The following is a 17,965-nucleotide window of genomic DNA, read 5'->3' as shown; positions in this document are numbered from 1 at the left end:
CTATAGCCAAGGTTTCAACAGCTCATCCTCCCTTCTGCTCGACAGTAACTTTCTCCTCTCAAATTGATGTCGCTCTATACACTATACGGTATAAGTGTCTCTATAGTCTCCCTCTATTTTATACACTCGGGCTCTACACTCTTTCATAATCCCTTTACCTTCTGGTCTTATATACCCATCGTTTACACTGTATTATAATAATACCTGCCCTGTCATTTAGCTCCCTACTGGTGGAGCCCTTATTCACGTGCTCTACATAAATCACTCTTACACTAACCCTTCTAACTCTGCACCGATCCCTTTAACCCCTTCTGTGCCAGAGTCTTCGGACTGTGTGTACAATGCTATGAGGTTTTCCCGTTCGTTTCCCGTTCGGAGGACCCGAGTTCGAATTCCGTCCATCACAGTTACGTCCTTGGACAAGATGTTTTGACCCACTATATTATGTCCCTCTCGACCTAGGTGTATAAATGGGTACCTATGGCAACGCCAGGGCAATAGTAATTGCAGGGCCCTCTGGTAAAGCACTGGCAACACTGAAGAGGCTACCCTGGGTAAATAAGACCTTATAATAATAATAATTATTATTATCATTATTATTATCATTATTATTATTATTATTATTATTATTATTATTATTATTATTATTATCATTATCATTATTATTGTTATTATCATCATCATCATCATCATCATTACTATAATACCAGTATTATACATCTCCTGCTCTACATTCTTTATTCCATTTATACCACCTCTATATCCTCTCACACAAGCTTCCATTAGTTCTCCGCTATCACACACAGTCATTTCTAATTATTCTTTACAGTGGTAGTCTGGAATGGCGGGGAGGAGGGTGGGGGGAGAGGTGTTACGGCACATTTTTGTAAATCGGTACATTTTGGTAAATTAATGTGCAAGTTACCAAGATGTGCCGATAGTCAACCTATACCTGACGGGATCAACTGTATACCAAAATGTGCAGTTAAAAGTGGATTTGCCTGCACATTTTGGACAATCTGCACATTTTGGTAACTGAGCTAAAAAACCCATGGATGGGCTTGAGATTTATAATACGGTCCTGCAGTAAAGACAGGCAAGACACTTATTTAGCTCATCCGAGCTGAAGGTTCGAGTGAGCTACTGCGATTGCTTTTCGTGCGGGTATGCTGTGTGATCTGCGTGCCAGGTGCGTAGGGCTGACAACTCAGTGAAGGAATTTATCTGAAGGAATGGTAGAAGTACCACAGAATCACTGGCGTAGCCAGGGGGGGGGGGGGGGGGCGATGGGGGCGGTCGCCCCCCCCCCCCCCCCCCCCCCCCTAAGATTTGGACCGGGGATTTGGGAGGCGGAAAAAAAAAATGCGTGTATACTGTATGCATGCACATGAAGCTGGTCTCCTTTGCAACCTTTCATCAAATAAGATATTTTTTTTGAATATTTCACTCAAATTGTGCACCAGATCGTTGAATTTCAATTCAAAATATGCAAAATCTCTCGTGCTTGGGAGGGGGAAACCCCCTCCCAAACCCTCCCCCTCTGTGCCTCTTTCCCTAGCTTAGTACACTTTTTAGATTTGCACAAAAATTATGAATAATTCTGAGTGCACAAGACTTATCACTTATATTCCGAAAACTCAAGGTTCCCTCATGTATAAGGGGAGTTTCCCCTTTTAATCGACCCTTTCCTCCCTCAGTCCCCCCCCCCCTCCCCATCAGTTGGTGTTTTTTTTTGTGATTTCCCAAATGTTGATTCCATCAAATATGCGTATACGAGATATCTCAATTTCAACCTCAAAAAGGCAAAAGCTCCATCGGAAGGGAAGGGTGGAGATTCACGTCGATAAAACGCGCAAAAACAAGCATCAAATTGCACTATTTGCAACATCAAAATGCAAAAAGTTCTCACCGTGGGAGGGGGGACACCCCCCTCCCACACCCTCCCCTCCCCCTCGCTCGCTCCGCTCGCTCGGGTTCAGTCGCGTTCATGATTCAGTGAAAAGAATTGATACAAGAAGTGTATTCAAATTATACAATTTTACAGGCAAATTGTTCAATAATAATCGACATCAAAATAAACTGCTACCTTAAACAAGTGGGACCGTTTCACGTCGATAAAACGCGCAAAAACATGCATCAAATTGCACCATTTACAACATCAAAATGCAAAAAGTTCTTACCGTGGGAGGGGGGACACCCCCCTCCCACACCCTCCCCTCCCCCTCGCTCGCTCCGCTCGCTCGGGTTCAGTCGCGTTCATGATATTCATGAAAAAAATAATACAAGAAGTGTATTTAAATCATGCCATATTACAGGCTAATTGTTCAATGATAATCTACATCAAGATATACTGCAACCTTAAACAAGTGGGACTGTTTCAACTCGTTAAAACATGCAAAAACATGCATCAAATTGAACCATTTGCAACATCAAAATGCAAAAAGTTCTTACCGTGGGAGGGGGGACACCCCCTCCCACACCCTCCCCTCCCCCTTCGCTCGCTCCGTTCGCTCGCGTTCAGTAGCGTTCATGATATTCAGTGAAAAGAATTGATACTAGAAGTGTATTTAAATGATACCATTTTATAGGCAAATTGTTCAATAATAATCTACACTAAAATATACTGCTACCTTAAACAAGTGGGACTGTTTCACGTCGATAAAACGCGCAAAAACAAGCATCAAATTGCACTATTTGCAACATCAAAATGCAAAAAGTTCTTACCGTGGGAGGGGGGACAACCCCCTCCCACACCCTCCCCCCCCCCCCTCGCTCGCTCCGCTCGCTCGGGCTCGGTCGCTTCGCTCCCTCGCAGACTAACCGCCCCCCCCTAAGATGAAATCCTGGCTACGCCGTTGATTTGGCCGCATATTGGGACTGCGAAATACCTGCGTGAGAGTTGCCTGCGAGGTGCTGCCGCTAAGGGACTCCTACTGGCGTTCATGCGTGTATACCTCTGTTGGCAATTCCCACGACTCGCCCAGAAAAAATGTTGGTCATGCTGTAAACTTAGCTGCGGGTAAATCGGACTTGCGTGCGCACCTCCGGGCAAATACGGGCGAGATACGTACTAGGTACTGTCAGGTGAGGACCAACTGCGGAGAGCTCTGGGTAGCAAATTTGCTTCCCCGCACGTCAAACTTTCCCAGATACGGAATGACAAGGCCTTGAGCATGTGCAAAATAATTTTATTCCGAGTGAGTCGCGGGGGTACACGCAGAACACCAATAGGAGACCCTTACCGGCAGCACCTTGCAGACAACTCTAGCGCAGGTACTTCGCAGTACCCGTAAGTCGCTCGTGACAAAAAACGGATCGGTTTCAAAGTTCTTACCCAGGTCAAACGGAATACACGCAAGTAGAAGGTAAGTAGCACGCGTCTAGCAAATAAGTGCGAAACTCGTAAACATTCTTGTCCGCCCGCAGAAAATTTTCCTGCGTGCTGAAAAATCCCTACTCGCAACAACCCGCGTTGAATATACACTTTGTAATGTCCAGAAAAGTGTGACACGGCCTTCAGGCCGTGTCATATCTTTCCGGGCAAGACTTGCGTGCGACTTGCGAAGAACAATTTTTACTACCCGGAGGTCCCCGCAGATGACCTGCACTTAACAGTACCTAGCACGTATCTCACCCGTAGTCGCCCGGAGGTGCGCACGCAAATCCTTTTTGCCCATAACCATGTTTAGGCCTTGTCACACCTTTCCGGGCAAGCTACGCGGACTTGTTGCGTGTGAGGATTTTCCAGCATACCGGACAATTTCTGAGGGCGGACAAGAATTTGGGTGAGTTGTGCATGTGTCTTACTTGCTGGATGCGTGCTACTTATGTTCTTCTTGCGGGTATTCTGTGTGACCTGCGTGCCAGGCGCGTGGGGGCTGACAACTCAGAAATTCATCTGAAGGAATGGCAGAAGTCCAACAGAAATGAAAGAATGTCATTATCTTGGCCGCGCTGGCCGCATACGGGGATTGTTAAGTACCTGCGTGGGAGTTGCCTCCGAGGTGCTGCTCAAAACTTGGCTGCGGGTAAATCGGACTTGCGTGCGCAGCTCCGGGCAACTACGGACGAAATAATTTTCCTGCGTTCTGGAAAAACCTTACTCGCAACAAGCCCGCATAGCTTGCCTGGAAAGGTATGACACGGCCTTTAGGCTACCGAACTCATTCGGTGTGGACAAAAACCAACTGCACTTTTTTTTTTTTTTTTTTTTGTGATGATTGTGGAGGAGCAGAAAGTTACCAAAATGTGCCGTCAATGTCCTGCACATTTTGGTAAATTTACCAAAGTGTGCAGTTACCAAAATGTGCCGTAACAGAGTTACGGCACATTCTGGTAAATTGCACATTTCGGTAATTTACCAAAATGTGCAATTTACCAAAATGTGCCATAACAGGGGGATCACATCTTTGTCATCAAACCCAAATTGTAAGCTATTTTCGTGATTTTTGTTAATTTATTTATGTTGACTGTGGGATTGGACCCCCTCACTAAGTAATCGTTTGATGCATGTATTCATCCAGATTCCTTAGTGACATTTTTCCATGCTAATTATTGAGCATTACAATCTGTGTACAGTAAAAGAGTTCTGCATGCTGTAACTTTACCCCTCACCACCAGAAAGGATAGCGCCCCCTAAAAAAACCCAACAACAACCCAAACCGCAAGTTCAAAGGCGTGTCGTTTTTTTTAAGTCGACACACACACACACACACACACGTACGCACACACAGACAGAAGGAAGATAAACTCTTCTCAGTGTGCATCCACAGGAAACATATTTGATTACTTTTTAACATTCTGATTTCTATAGCACAGACAACATGAATGGTTTATCTACACCAGGTTGTTATACATCGTACTAATAAATGATATCTAAACATAGATGTGTAATAATGGTACTTAAAAATTGTAGAGGACTTATCTCTTCTTTTCATTGTTGGTATGTTTAACTTTGGAATGTTGTGTGAATTGAAGTTGTCAGTGAACCACATACATTATTTTGATACTTCACAAAGTGAGCGGTATTTTAATCTGTGTACAGAAAAAGTTTGTCTTTACACTGTATAGCTATGTATATATCAACATTATATCTTTATATTTTGTTTATGATGAATTGTAAAAAGTCTACATTCGACGACATTTTGATCAATATGACCGTTTCCATAAAAAGCATCACAAGTATAATGAAAAAGTCATATTTGTGCATTTCGAATGGCCTAGTAGGCCTACTAATTAGGATCGCATGGGCTCGTTATTTTAAGCGCAGTATAGACAGAGACCTCTATAGTTCACGTCTAACGATGGATGATGATACCGCATAAGTTAGGAGGAGCCGAGTGCGGAGAACCACCTCTGGAACCAATCTCCGATTCTGTTTTATGCTTCATCCACGGTACTTTTCACCGGAAATGACTCGACATGTCCTTCCAATCCAATATACAGCGCAGTTGTTAGCACATAGCTGACCTGAGTCGATCACCATTGCCCAAACTTGTATGACTCACTAAATAAACTTTTGTCAAAATGTAAGCAGACTACATGGGTGTTTCAATAAAAGAATCTTTGATGCAAGAAACTTGCATCTTGTGTGCGTGTGTGTCGTGTGTGTACCGTGTTTCATCATGTGGGCATGGGTTATGCGTGTCGAGTACGCGCACACACAAGCTCTCTCTGATCATCTCACACGTAGTAGTACACACAAGCCAAGTGTGTGAGATGGAATGAGTAGACTACTACAAACCACCTGTCTACGTCTGTGCAAGAAGTGATCTACGGACACCCCACTGCCGAAATTGAAATAAGAGGATTTATTCATTTTCGTTCCAATTTAGTATCTTTAAAGCAAGGATCATTTACGGAAAGCATAAAGGTCCCCACTGACAGCTCGAACAAGAGTTAAAGAAGGGTTTTCTTCAAACTATCTACAGAACCAGCATCATAGAGTCAAGGTAGGTTCCGCTCCAAAAGTGAACGAAAGAGGTATTCACCATGGTATTGCGGATGCGTTTCCTCCCCGACAGGTACGGGGCAGGGCCATCCCCCTTCTCTGGTGTTTATTCACGTGTGCGCGAGCACTGTATTAAACGATGTAAGATGGGATGATGTTCATGAAGTTGGTGCACGCAGGTGTCCATTTTATGTCTTTAGTTGGTATTCACTAGGATGGAGCAGGATATACCTTCCATATCATTGATTTGGTTCACTTTGTGGTATGGAAAATGATGCATAAACTCTAATTAAAAATGATGATGGTTGAACTATGAGTGGGATGATGTTTGCTTTCTTGAAGTTGAGTACTGGTAATCCAGTCATTAATTCTGTGTGTATGTGTGTGTGTGTGTATGTGTGTGTTTGTGTGTGTGTGTGTGTTTGTGTGTGTATGAATGTGTGTATGTTTATAAATTGTGTAGAACTTTGTGCTACTATACTTACATAGTGAGTTTTTAAATCTGATGCTGCCTCAAATGTTAGCATTGATGAAACCTGTCAATATGAACACAAAGAGCGCTGTTCCTCAAAATCAGAACTTTTTTTTTTTTTGCCTTTGAGAAAAGGCACAGATGATATTTGACATTAGAATTAGCTTATTAATGCAAGTTATGAAGCAGTTTGTCAACACTCATTTTGTGCAACAAGAAAAAAGTTTTGGTACAGAGTCTTTGAACAGAGAAAATAGAGGTTAGTTACCAAATTATTTTAAACAATATTCAGTAATTGCAGTGTATAAAAAGTTTTATATTTCTCTATTGTGGAAGAATTTTTTCAGAGGAAAAGTTTAGGAAAAGATGATGAAAATGAAGGCAACTCTGTGATCCGCATAAATGTGAGGAGAGTCTAGGAAAAAAAGTAAGAATAAAATTTTATGTGAAATTTGGACACTCGCCATATCGTCATCTTCAGAGAAGTCACTGGTAATCGTGACATTAAATTGAAAATTAGCTAACTCTTAGCTAAGATCTTCCCGTTTCCATGTTCTCATAGTGGATGGCACAGAAGAACTGTGAGCCTTCAATGCAAAAGTTTAACAATAACATCAACTTTGATTTAAGGGTTACAGCTGATGTATAGAAGTATTCTGCAGTTTGACAGTATTAAAGATGCATTTACATACAGACTGTACGAAGACCAGATGGTAAAGCAATAATGTTTATTTTCCTTAAAGCCATGATGTAAAAAGATCTTTTAAAAGCTTTTTTTCTTCCGCAAATAATTGCCTCAGCCTAATAAGTGCTGATCTGGGTAGATTTTGTGCGATTGCACTTGTCATGACAAGCTGAGGGCGCTGTTAACTTGGTATCCTCATTTCCATTGACATTTTGTCATACCTGTGGTTGACCCCTGGTTGACCTCAGGCTGACCTCAGGCAATAAAATGTGCTTTGAATGTGAAATCATGAATTGCATTACTTTTAGATGAGGCAAAGGTTAGAAAATATGGTTTCTCTTCTTTCACTCATAAACTCCAACTCTCAAGTTGGTAGAAATTGTGAAAGAGAAAAGGTACAATTGTATGACTAACTGATGATGCTATGCACTGCACTTTGTAGGAGTGTAGATCTACAATAGCTGTAAAGGTGTATACCCATTCCAGTATAAACATTCTACTATTTACCATGCATAAATGGCTTCCTTTCTCAGATGCTAAAAAAAAAAAAAAAAAACAATTAGAAGAAGAAATGGTTTGTAAATTGTAACCATGATAACTATTTCCCATCCATTTCAGGATAGGTTTATATCTTATTAGACACAAGTTTGATAATTCCTTTTACTTTCATATTAATTATTTTCTTTGTAGTAAGCTAATTAGGGTGCATTTTATATTACTCTGAAGATGTCATATATATATTAATGTTATTATTGGCTACACAGGTATGAAAAAAAAACCCTCTCCTAAAACAAAAACAACAACAACAAGAAAAAAGGAGTGTATTTGACTTCTGTTTTAAATGAATAAATTATCTGTAAAACTTTGATGCACTTTAGGATATAAACAATAAAATTTTGTGATGTGTTCATAGTTTTGTTACCAGGGGTCAATCACAATAAACATGAAATATCAGTATCATTTGTACTTTCAAAACTGAATCCTTGTCCCAATGACTATAAAGTAAGTGACAGTCAGCATGCTGGAATGGTAAACTTCATGAAATATATGGCTGTAGATTCTTTTTTTCCCCGGGAGGGGGGGGGGGGGGGGGGGGGGGGGGGGGAGGGTAGCCGCAGGTATGAGATGGGGATAGCGGGTGAAAGTTTATTCTGCCGCTGCGGCTGGTTTGGATTTCGCATTTTTTTATGTTTTGTTTTTTGTTGGGAAAGGACAGGAATTTGAGGTTAAATGATATGTTTGGAAAGTTGAGATGAGATTAGTATTGATGCCCTGTAATATTATGGGTGAATAGGTAATTGAAAAAAAAATGTGGAAATGTTTGTTTATAGTTTTTGGTTTTAGGTTGAAAAAGATTTATAGTTGTAAATAAGATGGGTTCTGATAATTATAATATGTGGTAGGGGGTATGGGGCACAGAGCCAAATAAAGATTAACGTTGGTGAAGATTTGATGAGATGATGATGACAATAAGGTTTATGTGGGTTTTTTTTGTATAAAGATGTATGTGTGTGTATATGTATGTATATGCATATATATAGGCCTATATGTGTATTTGTATAATTTATTATATTATATTTTAATGCGGATTATTGTATTAATACTGCGGATGATAACTACATCACTGCTGTTATTGTAACACAGAAATAGTATTATGTATTGATTGTTTTTATTGATTGATCACCGGTAATATCTGATATTCTATGTGTGATATGGGTTGCAATAATGTAAACTCTAATATTGTTGTTTTGTATCCCCATGTACGTGTCTAAACCTGCCATTCGTTTTGAATGAAACGGTGGACCTGGTTCTTTTGTATATTTGTTATTCTCACACTTACTTGAACTTGAATAAAGTCATGATTAAACAAAAACAACAACAGAGTTGAATGAGCAGGATGATCCAAAATTAGCAGTAAACCACTCATTATCTTTGAATAGACAAGGAAGTAAATAACTCATATAATTGCTGTAAGCATATGATTATATTGTGCTTCGATGCTTCTTCAAAATTATTGGCTCAGAACAATCGCCTCAAAATGATGTGGGGAATGTTTACAGAAAAATAGCTAGTGGTGATCGTAGACTTAGCACAGAGTATGCAAGTAACAAGACACACTCCTCTTTCATGGAAACAGTCCCACTATAGGAAGTGTGCACCCACACATGTGGGTGCAGATCGTTATACTGTCAGAAGTGACGAGCATTCTGCTCCATCATATTCTTGGCACCAGCTGTGTTAATGCACTGAGCGTATATCGCTTGACACAATGGTGGCACTATCTGGTAATTGAACTTGGATTGACAGTCTTTGTTCAGGCCTACTTCAAATTGTGTGTTTTCTTGAATACTTATGTTTCAAAGGTCACTGATATCCAAATGTGTGAAACCCATCCTATCTGTGCAGAACAATCAGAGGGATTTGATATCTGCCATAATTTCATACGAACATACGATCAGTAGATCACACTATTCTTCTTTACAGATCAATACTATCTGTCATATTAAAGTAATGCATTCTAAAAGCATGTTGATTTTGCTATGTAATGCTGTAATTTTTTGTCATTGATAGAGTTGTCAATGCAAAAGCAATTTCTGCACATTTCTGCACTTGTTTCTAACATCTCATTGAACATTTTGTATAGAATTTAGATATTGGACTATGAAAAGAAACAATGCATTGTAATAAACATGAAAGGCTCCTAATGAGTCATTGCAAGATTTTACAAATTCCTGTTTAATGTAAGCATTAGGAAAAATAAAATGTTCACACCATACATGGATGCTTTTGCTTCAGCTGTAGCTACCAGGTATACCAAAACATAACAATAGGCAAGGAATGTATGATCATAGCTCTAAATTTACAATAGCACTCTAGCAGTTTATAGAGTTGAAACAGTTTCTCAAAGTTCATTAAATACACCTTTTAGAAGAAGGAAAAACTACATTATCATCTACTCATGATGTAATAGCAGGTGTATCTTCCTTGGACATTACTAAGACAGTGACACCAACTTGTCCAGATATTTCATGATCTTGTGAGTGATGTTACTATACACAGGCCTACAAGCTTAAGGGAGATCATATATTACAATGTATATAAATAATTGCTCACTTACACATTGATTATTTCAAGACAGAAACAATCAATACTTAATTTTTGCAGCAGCATCCTCATCCAATTTTTTTTTCCATGAACTTTTATAGTTTGAGGAGCTGTTGTTGCCCAGTGGTTTATAAAGACCATAGATGCAATCACAATGTCCCTCATGGTTGGAGACCTGTGGCTGTAGTACTATGTGCCCCTAGGCAAGTCACTTTATCTTGATTGGCCAGTCCATTTGAGGGGACTTAAAAAGTAATTTGTCCTGTGGTTGTTCACTTTAAGCACTCAATATTTCCTCAGCGGTTACATAAAACAAATGAATTCAAAATCGAATGAAATATACCCATGTGGCAGTTTTAAATGTGCAGTGGTGGATTTTAGTAAGAACTTTGCTGCTGGTTCACCCAAATCTGAATGTACATGTAAGAATCATCTGGAATTACCAGTCAGAAGGTATTCTAGAGAGTCAGCTCAAAGATTTATGGATATTCATCATGGGAACAGATGGGCCTGAATTGTGCTTTATAACCAAATTATTTGTTTTAAGAATTCTGTGTGTGTCAGATTGAGAGAACCACTATGGTGAACTTGTATGTTTCAGCCAAAAGTGGTAATATTGTACTTGAAGTTTCTGACTAAATTAAAGTTTGCACCCTCATTACCCAGCACCAAATACCATTCACACATTTTCACCCAAGGCAATCGCAAACATATCATAGCTTTGGGCACAGGTTTGAAAATGGTGCTATGTGATTCTCTGATGTACAGCTGGTAGAAGACAGACCGACAGCACTCCCATTGTGTGTAGGCTACGTGTGACGAGGTACTGTGAAAGACTGTCAGACCACATCTCCAGCACTAACCACTGTGCCCTCAAAATGTTGGACAAAGAGAACAATGCCTTGAGCATGCCATTGTGTTCCCAGCTGGATAGAACCCATTCATTCCGAGACCATACAAGCCGCTGTGCATTCCCTTTCCTACTCAGTAAACTGCAAAATGCCAGTACAATGTTGTTTCCAAGCGCTGTTTTCAGAACTCTTTCCAGATTTGGGCCTATACTAGTTTGTCCTCCTGTAAGATCCAATGCACTGCAGTTATGCAGCAGTAATTTCTGTAACATCTCAAATCTGAACAAGTTTCTGATAACTTGCTGTCAACTATAATGAACAGACTGATACTATGAGTGCTGTCTTGTGTGAATGTCTAACTTCACGCTGTTGGTGATGTAAAGTATTAAAAGGACCCCCGTTTTATGACATTACCAGTACCCACTTACAACATGTAAGATATAATATTAGCTTTTTTGCTATTGTCAGAATTCTGCATGCATGTATCCAGTTAGTATATATTACTTCTTGTTTAGTAATCAGAAGACTTATGACATGCTACATTGTCTGCAGCGCAGTAAACAATTTTAACACCCATGACATTGTCTAGATAGGATGGACTTTGGAATTCATCAGTGATGTTTGTTCAGTCATCATGGAACTGCGGTCAAGCAAATTCTTTGCTTTGTCAGGGTTTCTCGCGAAAGATTACCACAAGTAAAGCTATAGATGAGTGGGTCCCAGTCTGGTTCCAATAAATTAGTAGAAGCTTTGCTCATTGGCAAATGATCTGTGTAAAGGTGTGGTAGACCATGTGGAAGAATTAATGAAGTCTTTCCAAAAGATGTGAATTTAATCGGATGATATGACCTTATCGAAGATCACCGTATCGTGCAACTCAACTCATGCCAAATATGGATTTGATAAGCTTTCATATAAATTCAGTTTTGCTTGTGATTGAAGATGCAAGTGCTAAAGTCCAGAAATTGGCAAATCTCTGGTTTAGGCTATATATGTGTTTGTAGTTGAAATGTGCTGCCAGTCCGGAGTACCAGAGCAGTTTATTTGTAATAACCCATACAAACAAATGCTGCATCATAAAGGATATTACTTAATAATGAATCTTGACATCTAATCTTTGTCCATACCTGTTTTCAAGTGAGGTACTGCAGAGACTCCAACTCTCCCGTTTTCGATGGGAGATCTCCCGCTGAAGACCCATGCATTTTTTCAAAATCTCCCGTTCTTCCGCTTGAGATTTAATTTCTCCCGCCCTGGCTCTTTGTCTCCCGTTGGAAAGGATTTCGTACTTATTTCTATCGTATGTTGAAAAAATAAGCCTTAGATAGCACCAGAGAGCATCTCGAACCCTAGGAACTTTGCGCTTCGCACACATCAAGTTGGAGTCTCCCGTTTGCTAGGGGTTTCAGGCGGGAGAATCTCCAGATCAGAAGGTGCTTTGGGTTGGAGTCTCTGGGTACTGTCAGTGTATTGAACACTTTGAAACATTTTTTTTCTTTTTTTTTAATACCGGCAGATAAGCTTTTCCTGAATGTCTTTTTGTCTGTACTCATTTTGTGAAATATTGCACATTTTGAAACATTTTTTTTTCTGCCCTTTCCACAAAGACTTCAACATTCTTACTAGAGAATTTGTTCTGATAAATATCATTTAAACACATCTTGTAGTCAGGAAATCATCAGTTACACAAAAAGTTTACCAGAGATAAGCATTGAACAGTGTTGAATTTAGTCTATTTTTCAAACTTTCCCACCCTTGATGGACGAATTCACAAAAGTAGTTTTGAAAATCTCAAAATCTCAAAATTTCTTAATATTTTGAAAAGCAAATTTTGATTATGTAAATTTATGCATGTGACACACTTACAAAATACATGAACCAAACAGACATCCAAAAAAAAAAAAAAGCATGCTGAGACACATGTGCACAAACTATTTTACACTTGTTTTATTACATGGATTAAATTTAAACTCCGGATGTGACTGAAACTACCTTTTAGGATTTGGGCTGTTTGAATGTTTTGCAGACAGAGATGCAGTTTAGTGCAAAAAGGTAGTTTATGGCTGTTGGCAAATATGACCCCAGTTTGGGTTGGATACGGTGTTAAAAAAAAAAGGAACAGATCATTTTAGTTCTGACATAGCTTTTTTTTCAGTGAATGGCACTAGGGCTCTATCCTCATGCCTAAAATGCAAAATCTTTGAACACTGAATTCAATATTATACTGAGATCATGAAGTGAATCAAGGGATTTTTTTAAAGACATCCAGTTAACCTACAATTGTCAGGTTTCTGGCAGAAACACCATTTGCCGTTTGTGTTTGATATATATGCACATAATACTGTTGAGAGCTCTGTATAAATTGTGCAAAATGTACATCATTAGATGTACTCATCTTTGATCAGAACATACAAATTATAAGGAGTTGCTATATAAGCACATACACACACACACTGATGAACCCATTTCATAGCGATCATGCGTAAATTCTTTTCTATGTGATCAGGTCATTTCTCTGTTATAATGGGGTGAAAAATTTGACAGAAATAAAAGTTTTATAATCAGTATGGGATAGTAGTGTATCACGAGTCACAGACCGTGGGTGAGTACCTATACATTGTGCCGTGGCCATTGAATTCTTCGGAAGTGGTTATCCACTGGGCATATTTGGGTTGATTAAGGTGATATTCACTGATCCACTCGGGTGCACTGTCTGAAAGGATTGTCAGTCAGGGGTGGTGAGGGTATACAGTGTAGTTATTCAAATACTATGCACCTGGGTTGAACCCTTGTAGGAGCACCACTGTGTGAAGAAAGCCAACACTGCTGGCATATTCACCAGACTGAGAATGTTAAGTCGCCCTTATTTTTGCATGGAATGGAGAGGGAACCACATAGAATTCTGTTCATTGTACCATATACCAGTGACTCACCATCTTGCCAACATGGTAGAACCCTTAGGATATGATCCTCTAGACTGGAGAAAAAAAATGTCTGAGGTAACTGAAAGATTTCTCAGAAACTGAGAGAAAATTAAGTTTGAGAAAACTGCATGCATCACTGCTGGAATGAGAGGCAGCATGCAAGTAGTCACAAATTTTCCACTTGAATATCAAAGTGAAAACATAGTTCTGGTAAGGGTGCGAGAACCTGTCTTGCAGTATTTCATATTTGCTTGCAATATATCGAAAGAGTCTACCAAGAAACTTCTCTGGCTGACGCCATTTGCTGGGATGATGAGTTGTTTCGGAGTATTTTTAGATAAAGTATAAAAGTTGGTATACTCACTTTTATTCCTGAAGGATCCAGGATAACTCGGTCTCACGGACAACTCGGCCCTATTTCAGACAGTTTCAATACGCAGTTCGTGATCGCCATTATTCCATACATAGGCACACATTCATTTTGTAGGCACGGCAAAGAGGTTTTTTGATGTGCGCGTTGTATTAACTTGGCCCATAAATGCGACAAGCCAGAACGTGAAGCGCTCCCATAGTACAACACTGTACAATCCAGAGGGACAACTCGGCCCTGCCATCAAAGTGAGGCCAAGTTGTCCCCGAGTCCGAGTTAGCCTGACCCCAATTGAGTAAGTTCTGAGATGTGGACTGTTCTGGTTAATATTTTGCATTTTCGTCATTACCCAACGAATATCTTGTTATTACAGCATTATTCTACACATTTCTTAGGCATACGTGTACATTTTGGAGTGAAATTTGACAATTTTTTTGTCTTTTTTGTTTTGCCTTTAACACAACATGAATATACATAGTATTCCTACTAGCTTATCGCCAGAGAAACTGGGTATTTTTTGGCCCCAAATGGATGATCATCAGTGTATTTACATTCACTTGATCATGTAGATAAACAACATACTTGGATGGAATCATGCACAGACACACATGTACAAGAAGAATTGCGAGAAACCTGTGTATTCTAACATTACATAAACAATATACACAATGAATATTATGAATGACTAAGTACACTTACTATGTGTTTTACAGGGGACTGTATATTTTCAAAAGTCTTTAAAGGAAATTGATGGTCTACGCCAGCTTGATATGCAAATTCCTTTTTTAAACTTGTCAAAGATTCTCATGGTCTTTTCCTTTACAGACTTTGAAAGAGAGCTAACATTTACAGTATGATATATTTGATGGGTTGGGCAAATACCAGTTGGTGATTGGATGAACATCATCACGTGATCATGGGGTATTTGATGTGTTTGCTCATGGGCAGAAAATTTTGTGATAGGCTAGCATCGGGAAAAAATTTTGTGTAAACAAATGGCAAATGATACCAATAGATAGAATGATGGTATTTTTAGTACAGTCAATTTAATAAATGTCCACACTCTATACCAGACATAAAAGTGAGCAACTGATAATTTCAGACCTGTATGGAAATGTGATTTAGGGAAGCAGCGAGTAATAAAATTGGTTATGCACTGTGTGCTTGAGGCACAGGAGGTGCAGTGTGCATGCTGTGAGTTTGGTGGTGGTACTGTCAAAATGGCTAACTGCATTTCGAAAATGCATATGAAGATATGAGTTCACACTGTTTATGACTTTCAAACTCGTGTAAAGAGTTACAGATGATGCCTTTTGGTGTCATTATCAGAATGTTTTAACTTCAGGATTTGAGGTGCTATTTCGGGGAGGTTGTTAGTCTCAGTTTATTTCAACCCTTTAGATGAAACATTCTGCGTGCTCCCTTCCCCACTGTCATGTATGTAAATCCCTAATTTTCAAAACTATACTCTGCCATGGATTAAGGTATATAACCAACTAGCATGTAGCCAATTCTTGAAATAAATTCTATTTCTAGTGTAAAGTTGATTTTACAGTTTAGATTAAAACACCCATAATACTTTGCTTTATTTTTATTTGACAAGAATGCATTTGTACAGACAACATTAAATGCAAACATGAAGTGAATACAGTCAGTTATAAGTTATGGTATTTTGTTACCCTATACTTCTTATACAGCACAAACTGAAGACTCAAGCATTGCTTTTTATGATGTGCTATCTTATTTATTTATTTATTTATTTATCTGTTCTTTAAGGACTGGATGTTTCCCATACAATGTATATCCAAGCACTTGCTGTGTGTATGAAGTGCTATCTAATACAATGCAGTAATGCAGACTTCCAAGATCGTATGTATGTAATTTGTATACACTTTGTACATTCTAAAAATGGAATGGTAAATCAACATTTAAATGTCACTCCAACCTTTTTGTAAATGTTAAATTTAACACTCAAAATGTTGGATTTACCATTTTGAAATGGTCTTTTATTGGTAGATCTGTCAATACTTTCAGTGCATGATTTAACATTTTGAGTATCAAATTTAATATTTAGCTAAAGTTTGAAGGAGTGACAACATCTAAAATTTTATTATTTTTTTGAGTGATCTTTCTTACAGTATTCAAGAAAACATTCATAACCATCTTTCAACAAATGAAACCAAAAATATAATATTTACCCTGACTCAACTTAAAACAAAGTTAGAGTTTAGAGTGTATGGTAGCAGTATATAGTACCACATGCATTTATCATTGCAAATGTGCAGCCCAAGGATCAAATATTGTCTATTGGCATTTACACCATGAGATAACAAAACAAAAAGTTCAAAACAAGGTATTTGTACTCTGCTTCCTTATTTCTTATTGAATCCTTCAATGAGATTATGTTTCTGTATGTGAATTCCAGTGCCCTCACCAGATAATGAGATTAAATCCCATCTTGAAAATATCCTTGAGTGCATTTGAGGCCACTTTCTTGGCCTTTTCATTACTTTGATCCCTATGGTTAATCTCATTTTTGTCATCGTCTCTTTCAGGCGAAATGTTTGGCTGTCCTCCATCAATGTTAAGATTCTTTTCTCATATTTTATTCATTTTCTTGTGCCATGCTGAGTCAGTGAAATGGAAGGTAGATTGAAATGTAGATGCCCTGTGCTTATTGAAAGAACTGTGTCACTGAAAATTTACTCTGTGTCTGGAAACTTTCTGAAGGACGTATCTATATCTGTACAGTTTATAAAAAGACCCTGGCAGGAACACTGTATGAATTGACTGTATAATGTCGTGTACAGGCAACTCCTTCTATAATGAATCCTCTGGACTGGCAGTTTTCTTTCATAATATCAACATTTTATAGCCAAATTAAAGATATGTAAATAATGATTTTGAGACCTGAATTTTTACAAAGAATTTAATTATAACTGTGTTCATTATAAACAGGAGTGCACTGTATCATGAAATTCTACAGTTTATGAACATGGCTATTTATGTTGCTTGCTTTGTAATTTTGGTAGGTATTGTCTATGTACTGTGAGAAGTCACAATCCAGCCCATTAAAAAAAAAAGACAATCAATTTGTGTGTGTGTTGAAGCACTGCCCAAAGGTTGTCTGCTGAAAAATATGTGTACAGTACTTCATTTATGGCATATTGAATATTTAATGCTTTATTTGCATAAATAATAAATGACAAGGGTGATAACAAGCAATGATAATGGAATATGATTATAAACACGCATAGAGGGCATGTTAAAGGGATAGTACAGTATTGGTGGAGATGAGAATTGGACTTAACTTTTTGCGAGATACCAAGAAAACACTTATGAAATAGTTCAGAGCATACCATTTTAAGAGGAATTCAAAGTTTATTTGATGAAAATCGGGTCTGGAATGACTGAAACATCCAAAAACAAAGTAAAACAAAGCGATCATGATAAAGTGTGGGTCCCACACTTATTAGAATCACTCTGTTTTGGATATCTCAGCCATTTCAAAACCAATTTTCATCAAATAAACGTTGAATTCCTCATGGAATTACATGCTCTTTCATATTTCAAAGGAGGTTTCTCATTATCTCACCAAAAAATGTTAA

This window comes from Diadema antillarum, unplaced genomic scaffold, assembly GCF_040938485.1.
Source record: "Diadema antillarum isolate AM-2024a unplaced genomic scaffold, OU_Dant_1.0 scf00000036, whole genome shotgun sequence".
Lineage (NCBI taxonomy): Eukaryota > Metazoa > Echinodermata > Echinoidea > Diadematoida > Diadematidae > Diadema > Diadema antillarum.
This window is presented reverse-complemented; position numbering follows the sequence as displayed.